Source organism: Meles meles, chromosome 4 (genome assembly GCF_922984935.1).
Source record: "Meles meles chromosome 4, mMelMel3.1 paternal haplotype, whole genome shotgun sequence".
In the NCBI taxonomy this organism is placed as follows: Eukaryota; Metazoa; Chordata; class Mammalia; order Carnivora; family Mustelidae; genus Meles; species Meles meles.
Genome location: NC_060069.1, coordinates 112,024,046 through 112,043,464, shown reverse-complemented (window position 1 = coordinate 112,043,464; position 19,419 = coordinate 112,024,046). Strand labels below are relative to the sequence as shown.

General features: G+C 34.7%; 1 non-coding gene across 1 annotated transcript; it reads right to left on the bottom strand.

Annotated features, from left to right (window-relative positions):
• Nucleotides 1-1,165: 1,165 nt before the first annotated feature.
• LOC123940965 lies at nucleotides 1,166-1,325 on the bottom strand. Its single transcript, XR_006818124.1, has one exon. It is a non-coding gene; the product is annotated as a U1 spliceosomal RNA (small nuclear RNA).
• Nucleotides 1,326-19,419: the final 18,094 nt, after the last annotated feature.

Here is a 19,419-nt window from a genome sequence, read left to right as displayed (position 1 = left end):
CTGTCCAGTTTTCCTGACACCATTTGTTGGAGAGACTTTTTTTTTCTATTGGATATTCCTTTCTGCTTTGTTGAACACTAATTGACCATAGAGTTGTAGGTCTGCTGAATGTTTTGAACTGATGAAATACAGTTGTAATAAACACTTAATTGTCCTCTGGTGATTCTCGCATCTGTGTCAGCTCTGGGTCATTTTTAGATGATTGATCTGTCTTTTCATGAGGGATTATGTCCCCTGCTTCTGGGCATACCTCACTCTCTTGGATGGAATGCCAGAAAGTGAGACAGTTACCTTGTTGGTTGCTGGATATTTTTGTATTTTCTATAATTTTGAGCTTTGTTCAGGAATGCATTTAAGTTACTTGGAAACAGAAATCATTTCTGGTGTTGCTTTAATGATTTGTTCAGTGATCCAGAGCTGCTCTCAGTGGAAGGTTAATGATGAGTTCCCAATACTATGGCAAGACTTCCCTGAGTCCTCCACTCTATGCCTCATGGATTGGGAGGGCTCCTTTTTTTTTTTTTTAAGTTTATCTGCTGGGTACAGGCTCTATGCTCAGTGCTATCTGAGCAACAGGCCCTGTTCCCTCTAATGCTTTCAAATAACTGCCCCTGAACTGGGGTCACTGCCTCCCATGGATAACCTGAGCAGGACCCTGCTGCGCCGGGGGAGGGCTCTTCCACAGCTCTCATTAGTTGACTTTCCTCAGCTCCGTCCTCTCCCATAAACCACCTTGTGGACTCTCAGCTCAGTGTCCTCAACTCCACTAGGTCTACTGGGCTTCTCTTCAGTTTTCCCTCCCCTGTGGCTTGCTTGGAAAATCTCTGGCAGCAGTCTCCTGGAGCAATTGTAGAGTTCCACTCACCTGTATGTTTCCATGTTTCCGGGACAGCTGTCCTCTTTGACTGATGCTCAGTATCTTGGAAATCTGCATTTTGTGGCTCTTGTGTGGTTTTGGTGCTGTTTTGTTTGTTGTTTCAGGCAGGAGAGTAAACCAGTTTCTGTGAGTCCACATTGGTGTGACTCCTCTTTGTCTCCAGGGAGAAGAGAGAAACACAAAGCAACTTTACCAAAGCACTGATGGGCTAAGCACTAAAAAGAAAAAGGAGCACAAATTTTCAGACTTTGTTTCAGAGACCTTACTGTAGTATTTCTAAGAAGGCTCCAAAAAGCATGAATGCAGTTCCCCTCTTCAACAACTTATGCAACCAAACTTTCTATATTTGGGGAAATTGCAGAGGTCAGCACAGCCAAGTGCAATGGATAAGGCTCACCCCGGAGAAGCAACTTCTGTGATCATGACATTTTCCCTCCCCTGTCCATTTCATTAAGATATTAGAAATGAATGAATCTGAGATTCTAGTTAATTTTCTCCATTTATTGAGATAATCTATTCATTGTCATTGTCTTTTTTCATGTTATAATTGGTCTTTTTCCTGGAATTTTTCAATATATATCCTTATGAATGAAAACTGAGAGCCATCTAAATGACTGCTAGTTTTAGTGAAAAGACAAAACAAAACATACTTCCAGGAATGAGAATATGCATATAGTTACTTCAATACTGTTAAAATTAAAAAAAAAAAAAAAAGTTACAGATATTTTCAAATTTGAAATTCCTTCTTGGTAGTTGATCCAGGGGAAAATATATATATATATATTCTGCCCCCTATATAAAAACTTTGCACTTTTGGCTAATTCAAACTCTATTCTAGGACTGTTTTAGGGATGATCATACAGATCATGAAGATTTCTTCCTAGTGTTATCTATGATGGGTCAGCAGGAGGGTCTACATAAAATAAACTAGATTAAAAAATTGTTCAGGTGTCGGTAAACTCTGTCTTGCCTCAGTCAATATTATCACTTTGATTTGTTAACAGATTTGGTGTTGGAAGTATTACCCATGATTAATAGACTTAGGTTACTTATGACTAATTTCATATTCCTTTGGTAATATCTATTATCAGTCCTATATTGCCCTTATCATTGAGGCTGGAGATGGTAAGGAGAAATATAATAGAAAGCAGTGAATAAATGAAGGTCTACTATAAACCAAGATTTTCATGACGCCAACATAGTTACTTTGTCCTTTGAATTTTGATCAATTAGAAAGGTGACTACAGAATATCTGAAGTGAACATACTTCAACTTCTAATATCCTGAAAATTCTTCAGGGATATTTGCTTAGATTAACAGAAAGAGTGTGAGTTTGGATGAGTATGTAAATATTATTCTTTTTTTTTTTTTTTTTTTTTTTTTTTTTTTAGTATTTCTACCAATATAAGATTAGGTGTTGTCAACTTGATGTGTGCTTTTGGTGTAGCTTTGATTTTTTCTTGTTGTTGTCTTTTTTCTTATTTTATTTCTAAGAATAATCCTAACATTCTGGTGGGTACTTAGTAATATGATATTTTTCCTTTTCTACTCAAGTGGAAAGCTTCTTGACAAAACTTTTATGGACACAGAAGTTACTTAGAAATTGAAGTAAAGTTACAGAGGGTGCGACGGGGTAATAGTGGACATTTTTCTAAGCTGTGCATAACTAGACTGTGTAACATTTGATAAAATTTGTCTACTCTTAAAGATTAAGAGGTATATATTACTGAACTTATTATTAGGATAAAGCAACAGAAATAATTTAGAATTAAATATCACCAGGCTTCTCAACTTCATGTTAATACTCTAGAGGGACTTGGAATGTAAGAAGTGTATTTCATATTACCGTATAAAGAAAAGAGTAGTAATAACCAAGTAAAATGCTGTGTTATATCATTATAAGAGAACAGCTGACTTTCTAAAGATTAATTACTAAATTCAAAGAAAATAGGAATATATTCATCCAAAAGATCTAGAAGCATATGAAGGGAAGAGGGATTATATTCTGTAGAACAAAGAAATTAGGTTTTGTTCTTTGAGGGTACTCAATAAATAATATCCTTTTCTTCCCCTGTGTTTTGAACAAATGATACATTAGACCACTATGTTTACTCTTCTGTCCAAAAGGGAAGAAGTAGAAGGATTAAATTAGTAATTTCATCTTTGTAGGGTAGAGTGCCTAAACAAGGCACTGGAAGGAAAAACAGAGGTCAGAATGACACATATGAATTATTCTTTATATAATTTTATTTTTTAGCTTTGAAAAAACAAGAACTTTATATTGGGACTCTTCCCAATGAATTTCAGCTGCAAATAGCAAACTTCCTGATAGCTTTCTCAAAATAGAGTATGGGAATATGAATAATGAATGTAAAGTAATGCAAAAGAGTTTGGCTAAGCTATTATGAAGCATACATTCAAATGATATTTCTCCTTTAAATTACAAACCTTCAGAGTTTACATGTTTTATCAAACCATAACAGTATTGTTCAAAAACAGTTTTGAAATTAATTTTGAGACTGTATAATGATCTTTTTCAGGAGATTACATTTTTGAAAAATTTAAAAATAATTCAGAGGCAAGTGTTTTGTTCCTCCTTCCTCATTGAGCTCATTCCCCCAACCTCATTGACTTCCAAACCCACACTACTTCTGTACTACATCAAATAGACATCGAAAACTGAAAAAAAGTAAAAATTTGTATATGGACAGTCTTGTAGAAAATCATGTTAAAAAAGTGCTCTCCAAATCATTCTGTTATACCAGAGTGTTAGAATATTCTGTTGGGTCCCCTGGCCAGAATATTTCAAATTATTCCTTGGCTAGGATAAGTTCCACAACTACCTGGACTGGTTTTGCTTAATTGGTCTCAATACTTCATTCAGGTCTACCAGAAATCCTAGACATTTTCTTCTAGATTGTTTCTTCCTTTCATACATTCTTGTCCATCATCAGGTGTTTAATTAAATGAAAACCTTCTATTTAAGTTAAATTTATGTAATGTAAATTTTATCTAATGCTCCAATACACCAATAAATAGAATTGTTATTCATCAAACTCTGGACAAAAGTAGCATAAAAATCAAATCTATATTTTGATACAAATAATTATTAGATAGTAATTAATCAAATATATTTATTAAGAATCTTTCTGAACTGCAAGAAGCACAATATTGCAAGTGCTCCAAATGTAAAATAAACCATAACAACACCTAGCTCAACTTACACCAAGGAAATCTAGTCTGCATATGTGAAGTAAAGTTATTTTAGAAAAATATTGCACATAGAGTCAGAATGCTAGAATTAGATTCTTCTGGTTTTCTCTATAAGTTAAGAAGAGCTATTGGCAGCTAGCCTTTGAATGTAAAAGCTGAGGAATTATCTTCCTTAAATATAGCTGACCTGCATTTTATACAAGGCAGAGATGGTCAGAAATAGGAAATTTTGGCTCTTCTCTGGACAAAGTGAAATTCTTTCAGTTTGTGCTAAGCAAATGATAGATAAGTTGAATCTTAAAATGGTTACATCAAAGGGAAGTCAATGAATTAGAATGACCATTTTCCCAGAATTCGTTTTTGATTATAAGCCTTAAACATCTATTACTTACAATGAGTTAAAATCTGGTTTTCTCTTTCCTTCCCAGTAACTTATTTCTATTAACCTCATTTCAGTTTGCGGCTACACAGAAGCCTTTGCTGTTTGGCTTCTTTTATGAGACAGAAGTTATTCTCTTCCCAAATTAAATGTTCTCAGGTCTTTCTGCATAAACTAAAATATATAAAATATAATTAAATAGTACATATAATTAAATATTACCCCCACACACAAACTGACATTTGTCAAAGAGGACACATTAGAATATTGGGAGGGACAATTCTTCATAATGTGGAATTCCCTATGTGATTCTAGTTGCTTAGCATTCTTGCCCCTTTTCTTAAATTCAAGTGGCATTTATAACTCTCTGAGATAACTACAACTTAGCACTAATGCATTTCTAAATATCCTCTCAGTTTAGTACAGTCTTGATTGAAACTACATATATCCTTAGCCTGTACAAATTCCAGTGTTTCACAAAACTAGATGTCTTCCTAGAACTGAATTAAGTCCAACTTTACAGAACATAGTAGAATTATTCCTTCTGTTTTCTTCTGGGCACCATATGTTATTATTGAGTCCCATTTTTGACACACTATTTTAAAACATATTGATCTCAAAGTCAATTGAAATCCCAAAGTCATTTTCACATGTGCTACTATTAGGCTTAATCAGCCCAACTCTGGGCATAGGGGGTTGTATCAAAGAGCAAGAATTTTTATATTTATTCCTATTAATTAATTGTTTCTCTGGATAAGTTGCCCGACTTTTTGAACTTTTTTTTTAAGATTTTATTTATTTATTTGAGAGACAGAGAATGTGAGAGAGAGAGAGCATGAGAGGAAAGAGGTCAGCAGGAGAAACAGACTCCCTGGTGAGCAGAGAGCCTGATGTGGGACTTGATCCTGGAACTCCAGGATCGTGACCTGAGCTGAAGTTAGTCGTTTAAACAACTGAGCCACACAGGCACTATTTTTTTTTGAACTTTTGAGGTCACAGATAAGTGTTTATAAAACATCTAGCTCTATTACAATTCAGGACCTCATTATTTGATGTTTTCCATATAGAACACTTTGAGGAACCTCACCCACCAAAATTTGTATGGGGATTATCTGATGACCCCCCCAGGCTTCTCAATCCATGATACTGTGTTTTCTTCTTAGCCCTTGTCATAACCTATAATTATTTTGTTTGTTTGCTTGTTTGTTTTCTGTTCCTCACACTAAAATGTTAGCTATCTGAAGGCAGGTATCATCTTATCCACTATTGGACCCTTAACTCACACATGGTGCCTAGAAAGAAACTGTTAATTTTTAATCTAATGTATCCAATTTTTCTTGAATATTTAAATATGTACAAATATAGAAAAATATTGTCTGAACAATTCATAGAACCTGACGGCAGATCATTGTGGCTTTTTGAGACCTTCTTCAAGCAAAAATAACTTGTTAGCCTAATTTAGATATGGTCATTCATTCTGTTTAGCTGTGATTACCTATTATTTCTCACTATCTACTTCTCAGGTAAATAATTGAAAAATATTTGTGAATAAGTCACTTGTTTTCACCAAAATTTAAAAAAAAAATAAGTTGAAGCAGCATGTGTCCTTTCTAAGTAGAAGTTTAGAGTGTCAAAATTTTCTGGGTTTTCCTTTCAGAATGATACTCTAAAAAGCAAATATCTAGGTGGAACTTCTGTCAGTCTGAACCTCTGAGTGACTATACTAAACAGATAACATTGAGGAACCCAGGATAGACACATAGTTTCAGTACAAAATGTATTATCAGGGAAAATTTTTCCATGACCTTGTGATTATTTTTGTCCTAAACTATCCTTTTGTATAGCAAACACCCCTGGATTATATAGGTAGCATCTCCCATTAGGGAGGAAGGGAGATTTGTTTCCTGACCAGGAAAATAAAGATAACAACACCTTCTGGGGCAAAGATTGAGCACCTCTATAGTATTGTTTTAAGCTACCTCTATAGTACATATATATTTTTTAAGTTCCGTTTTCCTCAGTTGTAGCATAGGCCCATTGTGTATGCTGCATACACCTGAGACACTAGCCATCACTTCTATAGGACATGCAGAAAAAGGGGAACTGATCCAAACTAGCACCTCATGCTGCCTGCTGTGCTTTGAGTAGTAAAATCTCTTGTCTCCAACCCAGGAGTCTTACGTCCAATGCCAGCATCTGTGAAATTGTTGTAGGCTACTTTGTTAGCTCACAAAAAAGGATACAATCTGAGGGTGTTCACAGTTCTTTACAATATTTTTTGCTTTCTTTTAAGATACTGTGATTCAGGAGAGGTCACCTAAAGTATTCTGAGTACAAACTCATCATCCATCTATATTTCCCTTGGGTTTTATTTCTGTTCCTGTTTCAACATTAAATTGGGCTTTATTATTAGTATCACAGATGAAAGACAGGTGAGATGGATGGTGGGAAAAAACACAAAGAGCAAAAAATATGCAATGGTATTACCAAAACAAGGAGATCAAATAGGATGTTCCAGACTGTATTAGAACTTGGAAACTGGGGGATAGCCAATGGGCTATGCTATTCATCAGACATTGTGTCATGTATTAGTATCAGGTTAAATTTTGTGACTGAAGGAATAAAGGACATTGGTACCTTCTTGAATAATCCAGATTTGAAAATGTTTGTGCTAGAAGGGCTATTAGAGATATAATAAGACTTTGAAAATGAAAAAAAAAAAAAAAAAAGCAGAAGCTCACAAATTAGACGACTTTTGGAAGTCATTCAGGTAGTTGGTAACTGAGCCAGAACTGCTAGCCAAGTCACCCAACTACTGGTCATAATCCACTTCCTACAACACACTGCTATCTTTATTCCCTCCCGTAGTCCCCTCACTTACTCATTTAATGAGTATTCTCTTACTGAGTACCATCTATGTGCTGAGCTATATGCTAGATATGGTAATAAAGACACAATTCCATAATTATGAAATTTTAATCATTTGTCTTTAAGCTGGAAATATGTTTCTATAGCTGGGATCCAGGAACCTCTACAATAATACCATGTAAATGATCAGAACAAAAACTAAATCTTAAGGGACTACCTGACTTGAGGTTGACTGAATAATCTTACAGTCCTCTATGTATGTTATGAATGTTACCATCAGTATGAATGTTAACATCAGATAGTCTGTGAGTGAATAAAGCACAGAAACCTGTACTGCACACTTGAACATTTACTGAATCTCTTGAAATTCATTTACTGTATTAGGAAATGCAGATACTTGACTGGCTCATAAAGATTAAATCAGAAAATACACAACCTCTAGTACATTCTTATTGAATGTGTATTAACTACCTTTATTTTTACGTAACTATTTTTGAATGAGGAAAAACAAATTCCCTTTATATAGCCAACATGTATTCTACACATGTTGGGCAATCTGGCACTTGTACAGCCCATTGCAGTTTATAACATTTTTATATGATATATTTTACTTGATCCTCACCAAAAAATTGTAAAGCTCAAATAATAAATTAATCATTATGAAGATACAAAATTTGTATAAAAAGTTACTGTGTAGAATTACAAATTTGTTGTAGAATATAACATAAATCTAAATAGGACACAAATATTGAGTATTACGCCTCCATCAGAAAGGATGATACCCAACTTTTATATCAACATGGACAGGACTGGAAGAGATTATGCTGAGTGAAATAAGTCAAGCAGAAAGAATCAAGTATCACATGGCTTCACTTACTTGTGAAGCATAAGGAGTAACACGGAGGACATTGGGAGATGGAGAGGAGAAGTGAGATGGGGGAAATTGGAGGGGGAGACAAACCATGAGAGACTGTGGACTCTGAGAAACAAACTGAATGTTTTGGAGAGGAGTGGGTAGGAGGTTGGGTGAGCCTGGTGGTGGGCATTATGGAGGGCACATATTGCATGGAGCACTGGGTGTGTTGCATAAACAATGAATTCTGGAAAACTGAAAAGAAATAAAATAAAATGGAAAAATAGGACATAAATATGATACAAAAATAGAACGGTAAAGTTATGTAAGCAAAGAAACCCAGAAGTCTAGAAGAAGGTGATATCACATCTAATTTGGCCACAAAGATTCTTGAAAGGGGGAGTAGATTAACTATCATTTTCCATTCCATGGAGATTCAGGTAATGTGTAGTGCTTGTTTGTTTGTTTGTTTGTTTATAATGCCTAGAACTTATGTATACTTTTGTCCTGAATGACCAGGGAGACACAAAGGAGTTCAGAGAGTAGCTGATAAATAACACAACTATTTTGTAACTCAATGTAAACCTAAAATTTTAAACTCTAATTCACAGTCTATGTTCTTGTACTAAATAAAACCATGAATGTAAGTCATGTAGGGCTCTCTGAAGCCTAACAGGTGCAGGCACATGGGTTTGAAAGTATTCCAAAGAGGAAAATATATGGCTTCTGCTGCTACAGTGGCAAATAAAAGAGATTCAGTATCATTCACTGATACAGTGCTCATCTTGCAGAATGCAACACAATACAGAAAGGAATTCTGAAGAAGTGAAGACATGAGACCTTCTTTTTGGGAAACCTAATAGTTAATATAAAACTTACTAAAAAAGACGGGGAAAAGATATGGACATATATTTGCATTTGTGTTAATATTAGAAACAGATAAATGAGTAGACCTTAGCTATTAGTTCCTCATAAACATGGTGATGTTGAAACACTACTGGGTATCCTGGAGTTATCTGCACTCTTGTAATTAATTTGAGAAGATTGCCTAAAAGAGAAAAAGTGCAGGCATAGGTATTTAGGTTCTCTTCAGAAATTCCAGCATGAATTTGGCTACAGTGATTTGATGATTTCTTTAAAATGTCCTTGCTAATTTTCAACGAGTTGGAGAGATTGCATTGTGTTTACTTGTACCATCCCTGTATTTCTTAATAGGGGCAGGAAAAAGACAAGGCAAATCATTTAGTCACTAAAGTTCAGATGAGGAAATCGTGATGGAAGACAATATTTTTTGGAATAAAAATAGGCAAAACAGTTGATGAGAAAGAGAAAACCTGTAAATCTACCCAGCAGTAGACTCCTTCAGGGATGAAAAGCCAGAAGAATAAATGTGGTTCTGATAGCAAATTTACCACTAATGTGAATACTAATCTCTTTGCCCTGGAGACTACTTCTACTGCAGGTATTATCACTGAAAAAGGAATTTAATTCAGACATGTTTAATTACACTACTGGTTAATTCTATTAACTGGAAAATCTCAAAAGGACTTTAACATTTTTTTAGTATTAAATAAGTTTCAGTGGTCTAACCAAATTTCTGGTGATTGCTTTTCATTGCAAAATAGAAACTATTTGATAAACCTACTCTTCTTTCTGGAACACTGGAACAAAGACTTGATTTTAAGGGCAATAATAATTTATTGCAATTACCCTTAATATATGGTAAAGATGGCAGTATTATGTATAGTCTGTATTTTCCCCAGTGATTGCTTCCTTTGCTATTGTCATCCCTGTGTGTAGGCACAAAGAGCCTGCTCTTAGTAATAAAACAAATGATAAAATAAATGGGCTTCCTTATCATAAATGCAGGAAAGTCTCATTTGCAATGTTGATGGAGTCAGAGGAGTTTTCTTTAATTTAGGTCATCCTGTTATACTAGACAAATACCAGTTTTTCTGTACAGATTATGTGGAGTCTCTGAAATTGTTATTTTTCTTTTTTTTAAGTTTAGGCATTGGTCTAGACACATTGGAACAATTAGAACGGTTAAGATTCATTACAGCTGTTTGTTCCAGTTCTGCCTAAGCATTTAACAAACCTTTATTTGTATGTAGAACAATGTTTTACCCATTCCTATCTCTCCTCTTACCACTGGAAATTTCCCATTCACTCTTTAATTCAGTGTTTCTCATTCAGTGTTAAATAAGAGTTCAGCGCAGCACAAAACCCTGGGGAGAAAAATACCAATAAAGCACAGTGCCTTATCTCAAGGAGTTTACAACTTTTGAAATGAGAGACTTGAACACAGATAATTGTAATATGGGAGCCCAGAGGATATTCAACTGGCTACAGTGAGGTCGTCTTACAGCTGGAACCTAAATATTTGTGACTAGTTTCAGGAAAACAAATCAGTTCAAGAGTTAGAAATATGCATTTTATAGGATTATATGACTAAAATACCTGAGATGCAAATTGGGCAAATATTGAAATATTTCATGAAAAAAATCATGACTTTAATAAACAAGGCAAGGACTATAGAAATAATTATCAGTAGAAAGTTGGAAATGGGCAAGTAGACGTTTTAGGACTGAAAGGTCAAATGGTGAGTTGAAAAGGAGGAAAACAGGATATACTTTACAGTGTAACCTGCTAACTACCCAAGGGAATCTATGAAAGTGATTAGTGGTAGTTGCATTAAAGAGAAGGAAGACAAAGGAAAAGGAAGAAAGGAGAGAGGTAAGGAAAGCAATTGATACTGAGGTGATACAGAATTATTAGAATCCATTTAAATAATTTCATTCAGAAGCATGGCCTATCCAATACCTAATCATAACTTCCTGCTACATTTATCTTACAAAAATGATGGTACGCAGAAAGTCTATCACATACTTAATGTGATAGTATTGAATGTAATTCAATACTATCTCATTCCTCCTTGCCTTGCCTCTCCCTTCTCATTATACTCCTTACAAAGTTATATGGATGTGAAGGTCATGTTTCCCAGCTCTGACCTCTACTCAGAGAAATTGTTAAATACACACACACACACACACACACACACACTTCAATAAGTATATATATACTGATTGAAAGAAGCCTATAAGTGGAGTGCTTAAGGTTGTGAAAATGTGGAAAGAAACAGGAAGGACTTCCCTGAGGACCTCCAGTTCTACCACAAGGGTTAAGCTATGCTCAACACATAGGGAAGAAAAACTGAAAGATGAAAATGAAAGTATTACATGAGAGTATAGAAGGGGAAAGGCATTAGAAGGGAAAGAAAAGAATGAACTAAAAGTATAAAGAAGTATAAACAGATAGGAACATGGCACTGGAAATTATCAGTATCCTTACTTTAGGATTAACATGCATGTGATTATTTGTTTACATAGCCAACAATCATCATGTACAAAGTCTCTTTATGTATCAGGTATGATGCTTGTATATACAATCTTCTGGAACCCACTTGACAATTCATTATTTCTGTATCCATATATTTCTAGATCATCTTTTCCCCATTATCTTCAGATTATGTGGGTCTACGACCTCTTTATTCTATTCCTTCTGTAAGAGTAAGACTACAACAATTGTCATTTAAAGAGAACAGTGATTATATTCAACTCAAAAGTCTTATCCCAAAGAAATATGTACATCCAGAAGACTAAATTTTCAACTTTTAGTAGTCTCTCTAGATTACTAAGGTCTCTAAGATTTTTCTGCCTTAATTACAACCCTTCCACAGCCGTTGAGACTCTAGTATATTCTCTCTGATAGGCAGTCAGGAAAGAGCACTAAAGGGCTAGTATTCCCAATTCCAGTTTCATAATTCTGGGTCCTATAGAAGGCTAACACTCAAAATGGGCCCAGCCATGACTAATTGACCAGAAAAATGTATGATGTCATTGTTCATATTTCATTAAGCAGACTGGTGAAACCAGTTTTCAGCCCAGCCTCAGGCAGTCAGCAAAAAAATGTCCAGAATTGGCTGCTATCACTGTAAGTTTAATGGGCCCCATACAAGGGGATGTGGGACAAAACTGAGGAATTAAGATTGTGTGAAATTCAAAAAATAAATGAGATTTAGGAAACCTTACTTTTTTTTCCCTTGAACTAAGACAACTTGACCTTAGAGTTAAAAACTCATTTCTCTGACATAAAGCAAATTATTAAGATTAGAGTTAATGCTAACAAATTATGAACATTTACAAAGGCAAATGCCGAGATTTTATGTTATGTTTCTGGGTATGTGTGTTCAGGGAGGTATATGAATATATACTAATTGTGAGGCATGTCCTATGGACTGCTACAATGTTAAGTAGGAAAGGGACAAAAAGGGAAAATAAACTTTTGTTCTCTACTCTCCATCTTTCACTACCATTACTTCTTCTCTAAGTCTATTGACATTCACTTTCATAGCCCCCAATACTTTTTTCCCTCAGTTCATTTTATGCAGACTACTTTGTAACCGTCCCTCAGAACAACATTTATATCCAAATGCTTGCTCAGTATTGCATTTTGTTGTCTTAAAGGGAACTAAATTCAGTACATACATAATCACACTCCTTAATTTTTCTTCAAACCTCGTGTCTTCATTTTAGAAAGTAACTGGCATTTGCTAGGTGCTATGTGATAGCTAGTAAAACTTTAAATAGTAATAAACTATATGATATGGGACATCATATGAGGTTTCAAGGGTGTTTAGGTTCCAATCATATATAACTGGATTAATTTCACTGAATTAGGGAAAACAAATGGCTTAATAAATAGTAGGTACTTTTTAAAATGAATTACATATATTGAATTTTGAATCCTTATAACAATAAAAAAATAAGGGTTATTATACCTTTTTAGAGATGAGAAGGGGGACACACTATGATTTTTAATAACTTGCCCAAGATCACATGGCTCATAAATGTTAGAGCTGGGGATTAAACCTGGGAAGTCTGGTTTCAGGCTCCATGTCCTTGTTTAGCACACACCACGTTTTCCTAAAATAGTTGGTAATTAACACTAATTAACTGTTCACCATTAACTGGTGGACCAGGTTTTGAACTAAGTGTCTCAGTTATTATTTCTCAAACTTAACATCAATCTAGAGGAGAAGTATAATTATTCATGTTTTATAGATGAGGACACCGAGGTATACCATGGTTAGCTAATTTTCATAACTAGTCTTTAACTAGTCAGTTGTGACACCACAATTCATTATATGCCATTCTAATGCCAGGTCCCACATTTTTTTAAAAGATTTTTTATTTATTTATTCAACAAACAGAGATCACAAGCAGGCAGAGAGGCAGGTAGAGAGAGAGGAGGGAGCAGGCTCCCTGTTGAGCAGAGAGCCGGATACAGGGCTCGATCCCAGGACCCTGGGATCATGACCTGACTGGAAGGCAGAGGCTTAACCCACTGAGCCACCGAGGAGCCCTCGGTCCCACATTTTTAATATTCAACATTCTTGGCACTTTACAACCCTTACTAAAAAACAAAAACAAAAACAAACAAACAAACAAACAAACAAAAAACCCAGTTTTGGATTGGAAGAAAATGACTTTTTTGAAGAATAGAAAAATGTTTTATATATTAGAAAAGGTTCTGTCTTTTTAAGTACATTATTGAATATGATAAACAAATTTAAATTAAACCTTTTTTCTTACTCTGACCCAATTCTCTAATCTTATCTAACGTACAGTGTTTGTAATACTAAGTACATGCACAGCTTTACTCTGAAGAAATGGGGTTTTCTACTTGATGGACCAAAATTAAATAATAAATTGAATAATTTTGACTGAATTTCTTCAAATTTTCATCATCACTTTCTTTCCAAAACACTAACTTTTATCTCTGAGGAATTTGGCTGCTCTGGAGTCAAATATTTCTCTGAATTTGGGAACATAAAGTGAAGCTTTTAGGCTTTTCCTGTAACTTGTTCTTTTAGAAAATAGAATGCTGTAGGTCCCCTCCCCTCTCCAAACTTTGAAAAGTAAATTATAGTGCTGGTATTACCTTGGGAGCACATTTTATTTGAGTAATAATCCTTCTTTTTGACAACATATGTCATCTTATTAAAAAAAAAAAGAAAAGATGATTTCCAGCAGCTCATAAAAAGGCTCCAAATATATAATAGACATCATCAAAGATTTTTCCATCCCTGTTTCATTTTTATGAATAGATCAAGAAACATACATATTTAAATTTCCTTTAGATGAGTGCTTTAACAATGAGACCTAGTACTTGGTTACTTTGAAATATATAAATTTCATTTGGAGTGATTATAAATCAAGAATGAATTTTAATATTTGCTACTCTCCAGTTAAATTTTTTTTATTGAAATGATATTAATGTTTAATATTCTATATGGATCTCCCCCAGTAGAGTTAAAACACAGGCAATTTTGAAACATAGGTATTAATTTTACTTTTAGAATCATAGTGAAGTCTTGAGTCTTCTAAGATAGATTCTCTGAAGTTTGATCATGTTGAAAATCTACTCATGATCCTAATATGCATTTGCTTCCTGGCAGAGTTTAACAAAAAAAAGTGACCAGAATTCCATATTAAAGTGATTGTTATGCCAGAGTTTTCACGTCTGAGAGACCACCAAGGAGGCAAGCACCGATGCAATCACACGAGGGTTTATTTGACAAGCTTAAGCTTGGGCCCAAGTATACCCGACACAGCGGAGTAGGGACTTGGACCCCGAACCAGATTACAGTTTGAGTTTTTAAAGGCAGAGTAGGGGTGGACTTGGCAGTGGGTGAGGACAAAGGGGATTAGGGATGGTGTAAGTCTCTAAGGAATTTTGGAAGCAAGGTCTCCAGGACCTTGAGGGGCTAGCTATTGTTGGGAGAAAGATTATTTATTACCAATAATAGAAATCTTCTCGTGAGACCCTTTAGATGTATATCAGTGGGCCGTATACTTGGGAATGATTCTCAACACTGTCTTGGAGGTTTAGAGATAAAGGAATTGTTAAAGTAGACTTACAGGATCCTGGTCGGACCTGTTGGGGTAGGGGGTTGGTCAGGCTAGGATTGTCCTTAGCAAAATCTCAAGGTGAGGACAGTTGAGTCCCCAGGGGAGAGCCACTCTGTCTGTTTCAAGGGCTTGTCAGTAGGTGAGGAATTTTAATGATTTTCTTCTGCCTCTGTTTCCCACATCAGCTAAATTTGAAGTGGGATGGCCTTAATTTTCTGGGTCTCCACAGTGATCAGTTTTATTTTTGAAAGAACATCTAAAAGGAAGAGCTGTTCAGGTGACAATGTTCAAAAATCCAAATTAACTCTTTTGCTGTTTAATTAGCTGTCTCAGATACAAAGACTGCTACTGTGAGACCACATCAAAGGGAATTATCCTTGGGGCACCTGGGTGGCTCAGCGGGTTAAAGCCTCTGCCTTCGGCTCAGGTCATGATCCCAGGGTCCTGGGATCGAGCCCCGCATCGGGCTCTCTGCTTGGCTGGGAGCCTGCTTCCTCCCCTCTCTCTCTCTACCTGCCTCTCTGCCTACTTGTAATCTCTATCTGTCAAAAAAATAAATCTTAAAAAAAAAAAAGGGAATTATCCTTGTCTCCCCTCACACGCTTGCTGGTTTTAGCTCCAGCAGTCCTAGAGGAGAGAAAGGAGGGAAAGGACACTTCTCAGGATTTAACCTCCAAAAGGAAAAAGAGTGGTAATAAGTGCCCTTCTCTCCTCTCTCCTCTAAATCTTTTACCTTCTTTACTATTTACAAATATCCTTTCCTCCTTTCAAAGAGGTTCTTTTGTAATCAGTAAACACAAAGAAAAGGAGGAGGTGTTTCTTAAACTCTCAAGTTCATATGTCAGAATATCAAAGGGTCAGTTTCTGTTTCCCTGAAGAAATTCTAGAAGATGATTTCTCTTGTCTTCACCTAGAGAGATAGGCAGCTGGAGAACTCTCAGCCTCTGAAAGAATTGAGTCTATTAAAAATTTCTAACATATATATGATTCCTTTTTTTTCCTTTTTATCTTCAAAGTGCTCTGTAAACACTAATCAGTTAAATGAAAGCAATTTGTGAATTAAGGCATACTTAAAAACAACTGCCTGTCATTGGCAAGAAATACTTGCCCTTGTCTGTTTTTTATTTCATTACTAGGCTAAGGGATGGCTTTTTAATTTTCATAGCGTTATCCAAGACACCGACCTAGGGCAGAGGAATGGAAATGTTTCATGGTATAGTCACTCATTTGTTATGCTATGAAATGTTCCTCATCCATCCCAGTACCTCCTCCACACACAACTTAATTCATTTGATAAAAGCAATTGGAAGAGGTTTGCTAAAGAGACCTTTAAAAAGAAATAAAAATCCCATTAATCTTATCTCTTTCATTCTCAATATTTTATGTAAAAAAAAAAAAACACTTTGGAATTTATACACTATCTTTTATGTTAATATGTTACAAAAAATCATCTGAAACCTCAAATCTCTTTATAAAATGCTAAGTAGGTTAGTAGAAAATGTAGGTTTATAGGACATTTCATAAGGAAATTTCACATGCATATGCAAAACTTTTCAAGAATGTAAATGTCTTCTTGAAAAATTAAAAGCTCACTGTTCTAAATGTTACTCTTAATTTATCAAGTTTCTCAAGATTAAAGTGTGTGTACCATTACCCAACCAGGAAGATATTGGGGGAGGGGGAAGCTGAGGTTAAATAGGTATGTTTTTAAGTTACTCTCTGAAAAAGAAAAAAAAAAAGTCTCTTTAAGAGGAAAAGTATTTTACTAAAAAATTTTAGAAAGATTTGGAAACTTTTTTTTTCCCCCAAGAAGCATGTGAAATTTTCAAGTGATGGAAGTAACTTCCCTGCCTATTTGTACTGGATGAAAAATTCTTCCAGATAAACCACGTGTGTTATCTTGGGGAGAAACCTGCATGAGCAGTTAAGGAATAGCTGGACAATCTTCAGACAATCTACCTGGTTTAAGAAACTTGTGACTATGATTAACATCTAATTAATTGTAACAATGAAAAGATGACTAGTCTTAACACTTTGAATCATAGAAGAATCAATACAATAAAATTCCACAGCAGAGCTTTAACAATACATTTGCTTATACTGGGAGTAAAAAAAAAAAAAAAAAAAAAAAAAATCATTTTAATCAAGGGAATATTAGCATCTGGAGTAGAATTTTAGATCTGAAAAAGCTAAAGTGTCTAATTTCCTCATTACATAACTAAAGAAGGAAGTTCTGAAAATTTAGATGCTAGCAAAGTCAAATAGCAACTTTGTGATAGAAGTTAGAACACAATTATGCCAGGTGATCTTTCCACCCCACCAGATTGATCTACATCTAATTTGAGAAGCCTGCAAAACAGGCACTGTTCCAGCATATTTTGCTATCATGCTAAAGAAAAGTATTTGCGTATGAAAAGATGCTATTTGGCACCATATCTTCTAACCTTAGTTTCCTTGAGTTGTAAAAAGGGATTGTTTGTCAGTATGGAATTTTCTCTTTGTTAGTTTCTGAAAGGTGCTGATATTTTATTTGTGCTGAAGTTTTGTTTGGCCTTGACTTTGTTAGCCTCTGAAGAATACATTTCTATTACCAAGGAATCAGGAGTTTTTTTAACGGATTGTGTGCCAGTCACTTTTCTGCAGTGAATTGAAAACTGTGGATCTTTCTCAAAATAATATACTTAAATGCCTAAAATATATTTTATTTGATAACAAAGGAAACAAATTAGTTGAAATGCAGTTATCAATATATTATAAACTGAAATCTGCACTAGAGTAGAATATGTGTTCCTTTATTAATGCATTACCATGTAGGTATAATAAATCTGTGTTCCTTTATTAATGCATTACCATGTAGGTATAATAATTACCATAATTTTTTAAGTAGTAATGAACACAAACAATATAGCTAGGTTCAACAACAAACTGCAATGGAATAGGAACACATCTCTGGTTTCTACTGGTAACAGTCACAGATACTGCTATTATGATTTGTTGCCTATATTAATAGTCAAAAGAAATGAACAAACTTTACTTAGCAATTGCTAAAAAAAGATGTAATTTTTTTTCCTACCAAAATTATGTACCCTCTAAATTCTGACTTAACAGATCTCAAAGGTTCTTGCAGGTCTAAAACTTCTATTAATGTTAGTTTACATTTTAGATAACCCCATTTGTTCCATTTCAGTTTCTTTCTTTCAGGGCCTATTCTTTACCTGTGACACAGAATATTTCTGAAGGTTTTATAGTTCAACACATTCATTTTTTCTAGTTCAGTTTCTGGACAATCACAGGAGGTAACATCTTTGAACAACTATCTTATTTAACAACACTGAAGCAATTTGCTGCCACCCCTGTTAATAACTGAAGTTGCTTGGAGACACTTTTTTTGCCTTTATAGGAGTAGCAACATTGCTAACTGAAGCTGTTTTGAAATACAACAGCTCAATAATGACAGCAGCCAATAACACTGCTAAGCTGTAATGAGTTACAATGATAAATCAGAGTTGTCTGAATACCTTAAGCTCAATATGAATCTTCATATGCCAGCCTGTTATGATCTATGTTTCCTAACTCTGAGAGAGACGACTAACATGACTGCAATGCCAGGCTCTGCTAAACCCAAATGGATCACACGTCATCTGATACTCATGCCAGGGAATAGAGATTGGTAGATTATTAGATTTGAATGAAAAGAATGTGTTTTTCCCTGCAGGCTACCTTATTCCAGTGTTTGTTATCTTCAAAATGGATTTTTTATGGTGTTTTAACTATTGTTGTTTTTTATTATTATTATCCCATTTTAATTATGTATTTGATGACCACAGCATCAGGGAGTATTAGGAGGATATAATATAAATAAAATTGTCCTGACACATAAAGACTACAGTGGTGTTTAAATTTGTTTTTCTTGTCTCTCCATGAAATCATAGAGGTATTTAATTTATTTTCTTCTCTTTTGCTTTCTTTTTCCCTTAGACACTTAATCTAGAAAACACCTGCAATTAACATGTTTTTCAAGAAACATTGCCTCTCAACCTCAAATAGATCTTTTTAAAGGAACATAATTTGTAGTGATCTTCAACAATGCATGAAAGATTTCGGTCAGATTTATTTCTCAATTTTCTGTCTTTTCCAGAGATAAAAATCGTTCTCAAAATATGCATTATAGAATTATATTAATAATGTCAACAACGTTATTTTTAAACACCTTACAAGTGAGAGTATATATGTATTTACAGCAGGTAGTCTCAAC